Source organism: Rousettus aegyptiacus, unplaced genomic scaffold, assembly GCF_014176215.1.
Source record: "Rousettus aegyptiacus isolate mRouAeg1 unplaced genomic scaffold, mRouAeg1.p scaffold_m13_p_11, whole genome shotgun sequence".
Classification (NCBI taxonomy): Eukaryota; Metazoa; Chordata; class Mammalia; order Chiroptera; family Pteropodidae; genus Rousettus; species Rousettus aegyptiacus.
This window is the reverse complement of record NW_023416286.1, coordinates 6,203,910-6,216,351: the sequence shown is the minus strand read 5'-3', so window position 1 is coordinate 6,216,351 and position 12,442 is coordinate 6,203,910. Positions and strand designations below refer to the sequence as shown.

Genomic DNA, 12,442 nt, shown 5'->3' with positions numbered 1-12,442 from the left:
TTTTAAATATTTTTCTCTTTCTCTGCTCATTCTCCAGATTCCGCCTCAAATGCTCACAGACGTAAAAAGGCCAGGAACCGTCTAACTACTCTTGTCACCACTCTATAAGTGTCTCCGGTCTCCTTCATTTCGCGTGCGAGGACACCGAGCCCCAGAGGCTCGCAGAGAAGTTCACGGCCACATGGTACAAGGCCCGAGTGGACCACTGACAAAATGGCAGAGTCCGACCTCTTCTCTACCATGCGACACTGCCTCTCAGAACTGATCTGCGCCTACGAGGGAGGACTCACAGATACGAGGGAGGACTCACAGATACAGAGGACAGGCTGGTGCCTGCGGAGGGGAAGGGGTTTGGGGGCTGGCTGGGGTGAGCGAGGGGATGGAGCAGGGCAGGTTCGTAGTTGCAGACTAGTCATGCGGATGTGCAGTGCAGCGTAGGGAATATGGTCAAGGCTATTGCGATGGCTGTGTGTAGAGCCAGGGGGGTGATAGAGTAATCGGGGGACCACTTCACAAACTACGTACATGTCTAACCAATGTACTGCATACCTGAAACTAATATAAAACGAATTAAAAAAAAAAACTGATCTGTTCTACAAACTTCCAACATAAATTTAACCACTTTCAAAGGTACTGAGAAAGTGTAAGTCACCTGACCACAGTCACAAGCAAGTGTAAGAGCTGAGGCAGGTCCTTTTAACCGTGAAACTGTCGTCTGCAAAGATTCAGTCACAAATATTTAAGCGCCCCGCCCAAAAATCTTGGCAAAGCATCCTTGCCCCTTTTTCATTTTTCGTTGCCTCGTACTTGATTTTTCTTGTCACAACTTGGTATTGTTTCCTCAGGTACCTTGTAGGATTCTAAAGAGAATAAGTCATGTTTAAAAACTTTTTATTCTTAGTGCAGAGACTAAATACATTCATTAAGTGAATGGATGACGCGAAAAGGTCGGTAAAAATCTGTTCTACAGAAATTAGAAGGTTTTTTTAGTGTGCTGGGGAAAGGTAGAGCTACTTTAATTTGATGTCATGTGATCTGACTTTATTTTGTATTAAAATAAACGCTATCGGTTATGCATTACGTGAATATTACGAAACAGAATATAAATCCGTGCGAGCGTTAACAATGGCAGTGAGACACTCCGGAGCCGCGTTCTCTTGGCACAGGCCGTCGACCCTTCGAGAACGCGCCCCCCGTTCTCACCGTCATTACGAGGACCGCCCTGAAAACACCAGAAAAGCGGTGACCATAACACTCCTCCAACGTCTGAGGAATACAGGAAACGCCAAGAAAAAGGACCCCGGGCCCCCGAGATGTTTTAAACGCTCCGCATTGGGCGCTGTCACTTTCGTTGAGTTTCTTGGCACCGAAGGATTAAACTCAAATGCAAAACAAAGGCCCTAAAATTAAGCTGCGGTTTTGCCTGCACTGCGGTCATCCAGATAAGATGGAACGCGCCGAGTTTTCAATATTTTCATAAATGAAAACGCAACATTTACACATGTTCGTGGTACCCAAGAATACGGATGTCTCCCCGGTTTGACAGAGGGTCACTTGCAATAAATCCAGAACGTCACATAAGCAAATACATTCAGCCTTGCCCTCTTAAACCTTTCCAGCCGACTTGTCAACAGGCGTTAATATGTACCCACATTAACCAACTGAACTCATTACACAGTCTCTTCACCCTCCTGTCCCCAGGGTGAGCGAAACCAGATATCATTTAAAGCGAAACCAACAAATCAGTTACACGGGAGACGGAGGAAGAGAAACCAAAAAATCCTGGAAATCCGCCTTACAGATAATCGCTGCCTGGATAATTAGGAGTTTGCTATGGTACTGTGATGCCAGACAAGGGCTGACAGGGATGCGGAGAAATCGGAAGCTTCTTACGGGCCGGTGGGGATGCACATGGCGCAGCTGCTTTAGAAAACACTTTGGCAGTTCCCCGAAATATTAAATGTAACGTTACCATGGGACCCAGCGATTCCGCTCCTACGTATATACCCAGGAGAACTGAAAACATACACCCCCACAGAAACTTGAATGTTTATGGCAACGTTATTTCTAATAGTTAAAAAGTGGAAATAAACCAAATATCCATCATGGATAGGATAAACCCATAGATCTGAATATAATTTGGCCATGAAAAGGAAGTACTGATACATGCTACATGTGGGCGAAGCTTGAAAACATTATCCTCAGCGAAAGAAGCCAGTCCTGGTGGGCCACATGTTATATGACTCCATTGATATGAAATGTCAAAAACGGACAAATCTATGGAGACCGAGGGTAGACCAGTGGTTGCCAGAGGCTGGGGGTGGGGGGGAGGGGGAAACTTAAAAAGTCGTACCGTTTACTTCCCATGAATTGACTCATAATCCACCCTCACGAGAGAAAAGGTGGCCATCCTTTCAACCTCCTCTCGGGCACTCACTCAGACGCAACGGACTTCAAGTCGTCTTCTCGGCAGTCCCCAGTACGAAGAAAACCTCAAACCACCGTCCGCTGACATCGTGTCGGTTCTCCCCGTGGTCCGCGCCCACAGCCTCGGGAACGCCGGACTTGTCCATCTCGCCCCACGTCCTCACCCGCCTCCTCTGCCTCTAGTCATAGTCTTCTTCGCCAAGACGTGTTATTGCGTTTCTGCTTCGCAGTTCATTCGGAGCCCAATGCCAGATGACGTTCCCTGAAGCGCGTCCCCGACCCCAGTCCACGTCCTGCTCAGCAACCTTCGATGGCTCCTACCACTTCCTGGCTGAAAAGCCAGTCTCCTCGGTCTGGCCTTCAGGGCTCTGGTCATTCAAACCCACTCGTACTTTCGACTATTTTTAAAAAACTTCCAGGAGCTCCCGTGACAGGCAAGGCACGGTCCAGGGCGTTCTGAGGACGGCAGGGAGAATAAGGAAGCATTTCCACACAGACGCTCTCGGCCCGGGTCAGCCCAGAGCACCTGTGTCTCTGCCAGTGCCCCCTGCTTCCCCGCCTGTTTGCACCGTCCCCTGCACGACGAAGACCCCTACGAGATCTTCGAGAACTGCCCCCCATTATGCCCTCTACAGCCAAACCTTCCCTTTGCTTCTCCACCACCCTGACCCCAGGCGCACCCCACGGGAGGACAGACGAGCCCCACCGTTTGGAACCCACAGCAGGGCACTCGGAGTCCCTGTGAGAGGGACAGAACTGTGTCTTCGTTCCAGAACATGCCGGATAAAGCACGTTCCAACAGCCGGAATTTCGGGTCTCGACTCCAGAGACTCAGGTGTAAACGAAACAGATACCTGCAGTGAGCGGGGACGAGGTGGCAGGTGAAGCCGCGGGAAGGGCTGGAGTGAAGCAGGAAGGGAGTGTCGGGCACCAGCACCCTGAGCACCCACGCTTGGTGCCCGCAGGAGGAAGGGTGCTGGCACGGAGACCGCAGGGCGGAAGCCGCCCGGGAGAACGGGCCGCTCGGTGGCCAAGCGGAGTTGCAAGGCGGCGAGATTAACGACGGCCAGGGCTGCAGAGGGTCGAGAAGTACCAAGAAGAAGTCACCGATGTAACAACCGAGAGCCCACTGTTCAGCTACACCAAATGCCAGGGCGTTAGAAATAAACGCAAGGCGAGGAGGGGGTCTGGACTATTTCCCACACACCCCCGCCACGCTTCTGGACGGGGAGGGCGGAGGTCCAGGGCCCCGGCCGTGTGCGAAAGGTCGCTGAGACCCGCAGGGCACTGGCGCCACCCAGAGCACCGGCCACCCACCAGGAGACGACGCCCGCGGAACTCGGGGCGGGGGCGACTCCGCGACAGCAAGAGAGGGCTGGCTGGGCCTCTGCCTGTCCCCTTTCCTTGCAGGGAGGGAGAACTGATGGGCTCTGAACGCCCGGAAGGGCGTGACCAGTCACAGCACAGGTGACAGTGCTTCGGACGAAGTAGTTTCCTGCCGAAGAGTCGTAACGGAGAGCATAGGCGGGTGCCGGACAGCCTCCTGGAGGGAAGCGGTGAACCGAAGGCTCTTTGTCGATTCTGCCCCCTTTGCACAGGCCCACACCCGGCTCCCTGGACCCCTCCGGGGCTTTTAACGAACCAGCGTGCGACGCCGCAGGAATGAAATCGCTTTCTTGATAAATCGGCCACTTAGAATGGATACGCAAAAGCCAGGTGCACCATGATTCCCTGCCTGGCCCATCTCTCGGTCTTGCTTTCTTTCTATCGTTCCTTTTCCCTCTCAGTTTGATAGATTTCTTTTCCCCCCTCCGGAGTTCCGTCGCACGCTTCGGTCAGGTGGCCCTCGGAGCGCCTCCCTTTCGAGCCTGTGTTTTCTACACGGAGGCCAGCGCGCCCGCCCCGCGGCTGTGGTCTGCCTCGGCTTCTGGAAACACGAGGCTGAGACGTTCGGGAAGGTCGCGGCTCTCCGGCGGGCGGGCCCGGCACAGCGGCACGATCTCGGCCCTGATGATGACCCCGAAATCATTTTGCACAGAACCTGAAATTTGAGCGCGTTGTGTTCGGTTCTGGGACTTTGGGGCGCCGTCCTCAGGTTCGCTCAGATGTCACTGCTGTTCCGTGCCCCGCGCCCCTTTGAAGACTATTTATCAGCCCCGCGACCGTGGGACATGAGGCCCTGCACGTCCCCAACAGGCCCTAAACCTCTGTCCTCGGCCGCGCTGGTGATTTCTGACTGCTGGCGTGGCGACTCGCCACACCCGATTTTCCGTGTTACTCCCCGACTCTCTGATTTTCCACTCTGACCTTGTACGTAACTGCACGTCACGTGAGCAGGTGCGGGAAAGACGACTTCTTCCCCACGCCCACAGGCCACCTGGAACGGCCGCATTTCCCTGTTTGGCGGTGGCGACAGCTAATTTTCTGTGTCACCCTGCCCAGGCCACGGTGCTCAGCCGTGGGTGGGTCCAACACGAGTCTAGATGCTGCTGTGGAGGTATTTTTCGGGTGTGCTTGGCAATGAGATCAGTAAGAACCACGCAGAGCAGATCGCCCTCCAGAATGCGTGCGGGCCTCGTGCAGTCCGTACAAGGGCTCCAGAGGAAAGACCGAAGGCCCCTGACGAGGAAGGAATTCAGAGGCTCGAGACAGCCTGGGGGGCAAGACTGCAAGGTCAACTGCACCAGAATTTCCAGCCCGCCCAGCACCTGCAGGCTCTGAACGCGCCAGTCCCCACCGCTGCATGGCCTTAAAATCAGTCTCAACCTCTCAATCAATCACTCTCTCTCTCTCTCTCTCTCTCCATAGATATATATATATATATATATATTTGTGCCTTTTCCTTTGGAGAAACTTGTTAAATGCAGGTAACTAGAAACCTTCAATCCTACACATCCTATGATCTTTAAAGTGCCATGCCTATTATATGAAAACCAATGGTTTGCTTACAGTTTCTGAAATGAGACCATAAGAAAAGGCTAGATACATCCTGATCTGTCAATAATCATGACGTCCAAAACTATGGAAGGCTACTATGGATTTAAAATTAAAGGAGAATGATTTCCAGAGGTAAAAGTGGTAACTTAACCGGGCCCTTTTGGATCTCAGTCCTTTAATCCTCTACCTTCGTTTATGTCTTACTCTATGAATCTCCGAGTAACTTTAAAATGAATTGTAACCCCGAATCAGGAAAATCTAAATTATAGGCCCCCTTAAAATCCTACTCATGGCTGAATGTGGCCAATAAATAAATCCCCTGTGGGGGAAAAAAAAGAAATCTTTCACAAAGCAAGCAATAAAATTTTACTGAGGGCCTATCACGTGTCAGGAACTATTATAAACAGAAGCATTTGTCATCCAGTCTTTTGTGACACAAACTAGCATCCATTCAGCACCACAAACACATGTCACAGTGAGGAGCACCGGTCTCCATTATTAGGAAAGGCTTATATTAAGTTACATAAAGGAGGGAAACGCTGGAATCAGTAATAAATACAATCACGGCGTAGGTGCCCTGGAGAAGCAAACACAATGCTACATGAACGCACTCTGAAAGACTGACTCCAGAGCGTGCCCTGAAAGGCGTTCGCTATTTCCCAAGGAATGACAAAAATATCTACTCAGATCCCGCAATTGTAAAGCCATGGTCACTTAGCACGGACTCTGCCATTCAACCTTAAACTCAAACCAATAATCGAATGATGGATTTTTGCTTTAACTCTGATCATCATTGAGATAACTAAAGAACTATTCCGGTTAAAAACAACAGACTGGACCCATCCTACCTTTCCAAGTCTTCAAAAGGCCACTGAAGCGGTCCCCCCACAGGAAGGCATGATTTTATTTTAGGCCCGGTTGTTCAGCAGAAGCTCAGACCGTGAAATGACCAGATCCTTGAACTTTGTCCTGCACAGAGCACCCGCCAGCGTGATTTGTAAGTTCACACTGTCGCCCAGCATCAAGTTAATGTATAACAACTATTACACACAGAGGGGAAAAAAAAATCAACAAGTTAAATACACACTCTGGAAAAAGCAAAACTGGCAACGAGCAGAGAGCGGTAAACTTTGCAAGTCGGCGGCCTCGTTTGTACCCTTTCTCCCCCATTTGCTTGCAACTAAGTGGTTCGTGGGTTCATGATTGCCGGGCCCACCTCCGATCCACTCAGTAGGTGCTGGTTCTATTGGGCTGAGTGTTTTTTCTGTTTTAGGAGAAAAATCAATCTGACTACTTGGGTTCTGGCAGAGCCAAGAATTCTTGCCAAAAAAAAAAAATCGTCTCCATGGAATTTCAATATCCAAATGGGTGTAACATTGATTTCTCAGAAAAAGTCCTTCTCAGTAAGCACTGTTACCAGATACCTGTTTATTCAACATCAGTCATTCCAACGTGGCAGTCGACATATGCCACAAATAAAGAATAAATCCACAGAGCTGCCGTCGCTGTTCACTCACAGCGGGAACAACAGCGTCTGCTCGATGCGGGGTGTGCAGGAAGTGAAGTCGACGTATGAAAAAACCCCGGTAGCCCCATTTCAGAGGAAGCTCACGTGATTATTTTTAAAAATCAAACGGCACCAAATCAGGATCAGAATGGACGCTCCAAACTTCTAACCCCAGTGGAGACAGAAATGTCATCGCCTGGCTTCCTCTGAGCCCAGGTGCACTGAGAGAAAAGGCCACTGTCACCCGATGGAGAACATTATAAAGTCGCCGGTCTTGATTTGGATCTCTGTGAAAACTTCCCACGTAGGAAGAGTTCCAGCCTTTGGACATCATGCTTTTTTCCGTGTGCTCGGTCTGAGGAGTGATGGTTAGATGTTTCAGTGCTGCAGTCAGTCTTGCTTTGGTTGATGGCAGCTTTCCACTGGGAGAGTTTAGCATTACGTCTGTCCTGAAGGAAAGTTGTGTTTGCGACATTGAACTTACGTCAGAAAACTTTACGATTTATGTGACTGTATAGTTGGAACATTCATCCCTCTGCTAAAATAACCTCAGCATGTAAACGAACGTAGATGAAAAAATTTAGACTTTGTAAGAGAGAGAGAGAGTACCCGAGAGGGTCTTAAAAATCATCATAACTCAAAAAAAAAAAAAAAGAAGGAAAAAAAAGGCTCTAACCTAACTACTTGGAAGTTGCGCACATACGTAGCAATCTTTCTCTACCTTTTCTGGCAAGTTACCATGAACCTGGACCATACGCGAGTAAATGTCTTCCTTTGGAAGCTTCATACACTGTGATCTCAAATGCAGCAATACAAATCACGGTGCCCGCCGGGTGCCACTCAGCCACGAGCACCTACTCTGCTGGGAACAACGCTGTGATGGCACCTCCACTAGCTCCTTCGGGTGCCATTGGGTTTCGTTTAATGGACGAGACTTTGTTCAAGGGCCTCATTAACGAAGCAGAATAACACGGTGAGTTTTCTAACACTGATGAGATCTGCGTGGCTTCTATATTTAACCCTATGAGAAACCCACAAAATTACTAGAAATGAAGGTATTTAAAAATTAAGGTATATAGTTCAAAGTAGGATAAATGCATAACCATAAAATCAGAGCATCGGAGCATCACTAATTTCATCTTTAACGTTAAGGGTGGTGGTAGAAAAGGAGCCTTCTCAACGCTAAGACTCTCAGCCTATCTGGAAATAACGTTGCATATCTCACCTAGCCAGGTCTCCTTCCCAACGCAGAATCCTTCCTACAGAAGGAAAACAAACAAAAACCAACCAAACAAAAACACAGAGGAGTTTTCCATAACCAACTTAATAGCATAGCTCTTCACTCAAACATTTATGGGGTGCTGAATGTGATGAATACGGAGAGCACAACGACTTAACATTCAGCACTAAGTGCCAAGTCCCATAGCAAGTGCTTCTCACTGAGTACCTCTCTGGATCTGCAGAAGGGCCTGAAGCAAGTACCCAGCCCTGTGTGACAGATGAGAAGTGGACTGAGTCGCACAGCTTGTGGACGCCTGAACTTGAGTCCAGGATGACTCGGACCCATGCTTTCAAGCACTTCTTCAAGGCATTATGGTCAAGGAAAAATCACAGTCTTTAATAACAGCTTCCAAAGACATTCCAAAGAATAGGAAAAAGAGTACTCTATGTCAAAGAATGTAATAAGAAAAAAGTTCAGCTTTAGAGCCATGAAACAAAGTTTAAGACTTTGAACAAAAATATCTGTTATTTCATATGAGAACACGGTTAATTCTAGATAACTATTAAATTTAAATATTATAAGATGGCTAATATCGAATTTATTCTTTAAAAGGAGCTTAAGCCATCAATTATAATAGTCATTATTTATTGAGTGCCCACTGGTACGAAGTAATGGACTAAATTATTTATATATTTTATTCTAATCCTCGCGCTAATTTTCATGTTATATGTGAAAAACAGACTGAGGACAAGGCGTATTTCCATAGAAGAGTCAGGACTGGAACCCAGGAATAATGCCTCCCAAATTCTCTGTTAACTACACTTCGGCCTATAAAATAACAAAGACGGTCATGTGAGAATGTATGTACAGACACATAACGCACACACCCACACACACATATATATATACTTATAAATACTATGAAATCTCGAAAAAAGATATTTTTCAGAGCCTTGTAATCTATGTAACTGGATAAACTGTTCTAGTCTTATTGGCTACAATGTGCTGGGTACTCGAGTACAATGTGCGAAGTTGACGACCCAGTCGCTGCCCTCGAGAAGTTCACGGTCAGCGCAGTGGACGGAAGGAGAAGGCACGAAATACCGGACGTGGTAACAGCCTGGTGCATAATCAGGCGTGCCACTGGGACTTCGCGTTAATGACAGAGTGAGCAGCTTCACGGGCAGGAGAAACCTGAGGAAGCTTCACGGAGGAGTTGAGATCCAATTCCACAGGCATTGATTGAAAGATGGAAAACTTAGACTGATGGCAGAGAGAGGAGGATGCATGGGCTTTTTTTTTTTTTTCTTTTTGAATGGTTCTGTTGGTCCTTTTAGGAATTTAAAGCAAACAGAGAATTAATACTTATTCTTTGCAAAATCTTCCAAAAAAATTAGGAGGGAACACTACCAAATGCATCCTACAAGGACAGCATTGATCTGTTAACAAAACAGGAAAAGGTATCACAGGTGTAGAAAACTACAAACCAGTATCTCTTATGGATATAGATGAAAAATCTTAAACAAAACGCTAGCAAACCAAATCCACCAACATATAAAAATGGAACCAAGTGGGATTTTTCCCAGAAATTCAAGGTTGGTTTAACATTCAAATACATCATTTCATGTAATACACCGTATCAATCAAGGACAAAACAAAATGATCACCTCAAAAGATACGGAAAAGGCATCTGAAAAATTAAACTCTCTTCGTGATGCTCAATGCTTTCTGCCTGCGATCAGGAACCGAACAGATGCCTGCATTCACCACTTCTATTCGATACTGTACCAGAAGTTCTATCCAGGGTAATTAGGCAAGAAAGTGAAATAAAATAAAACAAAGCGGAAGGCAAGGAAGAAGTAAAACTATCTCTATCTGCGGATGGCATGATCTTACATGCACAAAGCCCTACGGATAACACTAAAAAACTATCGGACTAATAAACAATTTCAGGAAGTTTGCAAGATAAAAGACAAATATGGAAAATCAATCAATTGCATTTCTATACACTTGCAATGAATGATCCAAAACAGAAATTAAGAAAACGATTCCATTTATAAGAGTATCGGAAAGAATAAAATACTTAGGAATAAATTTAACAAAAGAAGTGCAAAGTTTATACTATGAAAACTACAAAACATTGTTGAAAAAAATTTAAGAAGATCTCAAATAAATGAATTTATAGATTGGGAACTTAGTGTCACTAAGAGCAATATCCTCCAAATTAATCTACGGATTCAATGCAATTCCTATCAGGACCCCAATTTGCATAAATTGGTAAGCTGACCCTAAAATTCACATGAAAATTCAAGGAACACTGAATAGCCAACACAACCTTGAAAAGGAACAAAGTTAGAGAACCTACACTTCGCAATTTCAAAACTTACTATAAAGTTACAGTAATCAATACAGTGTAATGAGGGCATAAGGATAGACATGCACAGAGATCAATGGAAACAGAACTGAGAGTCCATAAATAAACTTTCATATCCATTCAATTCCATTTTCAACAAGGGTGCCAAGCCCATTCAACAATGTAAGAATTATCTTTTCAACAAACGGTGCTATGATAAATGCATATCAGCATGCAAAAGAATAGAGTTGCATCTTTCACACAGACACAAATTTATGTGACAATAGAGTATAGACCTAAATTTAAGAACAAAAGCTAAAAAAATTCTTAGAATAAACTTTTCATGGTCTTGGATTGAACAATGGTCTTTTACATACAACACTTAAAGCACAAACAAAAGAAAAAGCAGATGAATTGGATTGCATCAAAATATAAAACTTCGATTCAAAGAACACTACTAAATAAATTAAAAAACCTATAGAATGGGAGAAAATATCTGCAAATTGTATAACTGATAAGGATCTAGTATTCAGAACATATAAAGAACAATTACGATTCAATAACAGAATGGCAAACAACCCGATTAAAAACTTGGCAAAGGACTTGAACAGACATTTCTCCAAATATATACAAATGGTCAATAAGCATATAGAAAGATGTTCAACATCATTATACACCAACAAAATGCAAATCAAAACCAAACGAGGAAGAGGCTTCTGGGAGGATGGGGGAGTAGGAAGAGCCAGGAATCTGTCCCCCCACTTAGACAACAACTGTACTGGCAGAATCTGTCTGATGCCAACTATTTGGAACTCTGGATACTGTTGTGAAGGCCTGCGAATCACAGAAGAAGACTGGACGGTAAACTGCAATTAATTTCAGTCCATTTCAGCTCTAAGCAGAGTAGCAGCGACCCTTCGCTCATCTCCAGCCACGTGGCAGACAGAATACAACTGTATAGGTGTTCCTGAAGCAGCCTGCAGAAGTCTGGGTGGGCAAAAAGGACTCTGTCCTCCAAATATTTGCCCTGATCATTGATTGTTGCTTCCAGTCACCAAAGGTGCAGACAAAGGGGCGGGCAGCCATTGTTGTCATACCTCCCCCCATCGCTACAAGTCCCATCCGCTCTGGCTGAAGTAACTTCCAGGGTGTTGAAAGGACTTGAGCTCTTCCACCCTCCCCTTTGATTTTTGCCTTTCCCCTTTAGGTAGCCAGACACTAACGACTAGGACATCCAAAAACAACTGCATATATGGGGAAAATGAGAAAGTGACCACATACGCCCAGAGAAAAGCTCAGAAAAGACTTGAGAAGACATTAAGTTTATACTTCAGGTTGATCTTCAGCACAAAGACACCTACACCAATCAAAACCAAAAACTATAAACAAAAGAATAATAAAAAACAGAAAACCCTGGAGAACGGGGAGCGTCTGACTTGCAGACTTGCCATGTTACGACATTCAAATGTCCACCATTTGACAGATAAATCACAAAGCAAACAAAGAGACAGAAAAGTATGGCCAATTCAAAGGAAAAAAAAATCAATAGAAACTGGCTTTTAGAAAGAACTGACGATTGATCTACTAGACAAATACGCTAAATAACTGTCTTAAAATGCTTAAAGAATGAAAGAAAGATATGGAGAAAAAAAACAGTATGTCAATAAAATGTAAATATCAATAATGAGATAGAAAATCTAAAAAGAAACCAAAAAGAAAGACAGGAGCTGAAAAGTACATTAACTGAAAGGAAAAATTCACTAAAGGGCGTCAAAGGCAGATTCGAGCAGGCAGAAGACTCAGATAACTTGGAGAGAGGACAGGGGTAATTACAGAGTCTGAGGAACAGAAAGAAAAAAAGATTGAGGATTAGCAAACACAGCCTTAGGGACCTGTGGGACACCATCAAGTGAACCAACATACACATCCTGGGAGTCCCGGAAGAAGAGAGAAAACAGAGCAAAGAAAATTCTTGAAGAAATAACAACTAAATACT

The 12,442-nt window shown here is 45.5% G+C and overlaps 1 protein-coding gene across 5 annotated transcripts in view; it reads right to left on the bottom strand.

Moving 5' to 3' along the window:
- Nucleotides 1-12,442, bottom strand: part of SPATA13 (spermatogenesis associated 13) — a 284,285-nt gene that overhangs the window by 91,470 nt on the left and 180,373 nt on the right. The window contains exon 1 of one of the 5 annotated variants that reach the window (XM_036228452.1): nt 6,213-10,110. The exons of the other annotated variants lie outside the window; for them this stretch is intronic. The gene's annotated coding sequence lies outside the window, so the exon portion shown is untranslated. Of the gene's footprint in view, nt 1-6,212; nt 10,111-12,442 lie in introns of those variants that run through there. 5 annotated transcript variants of the gene reach the window in all.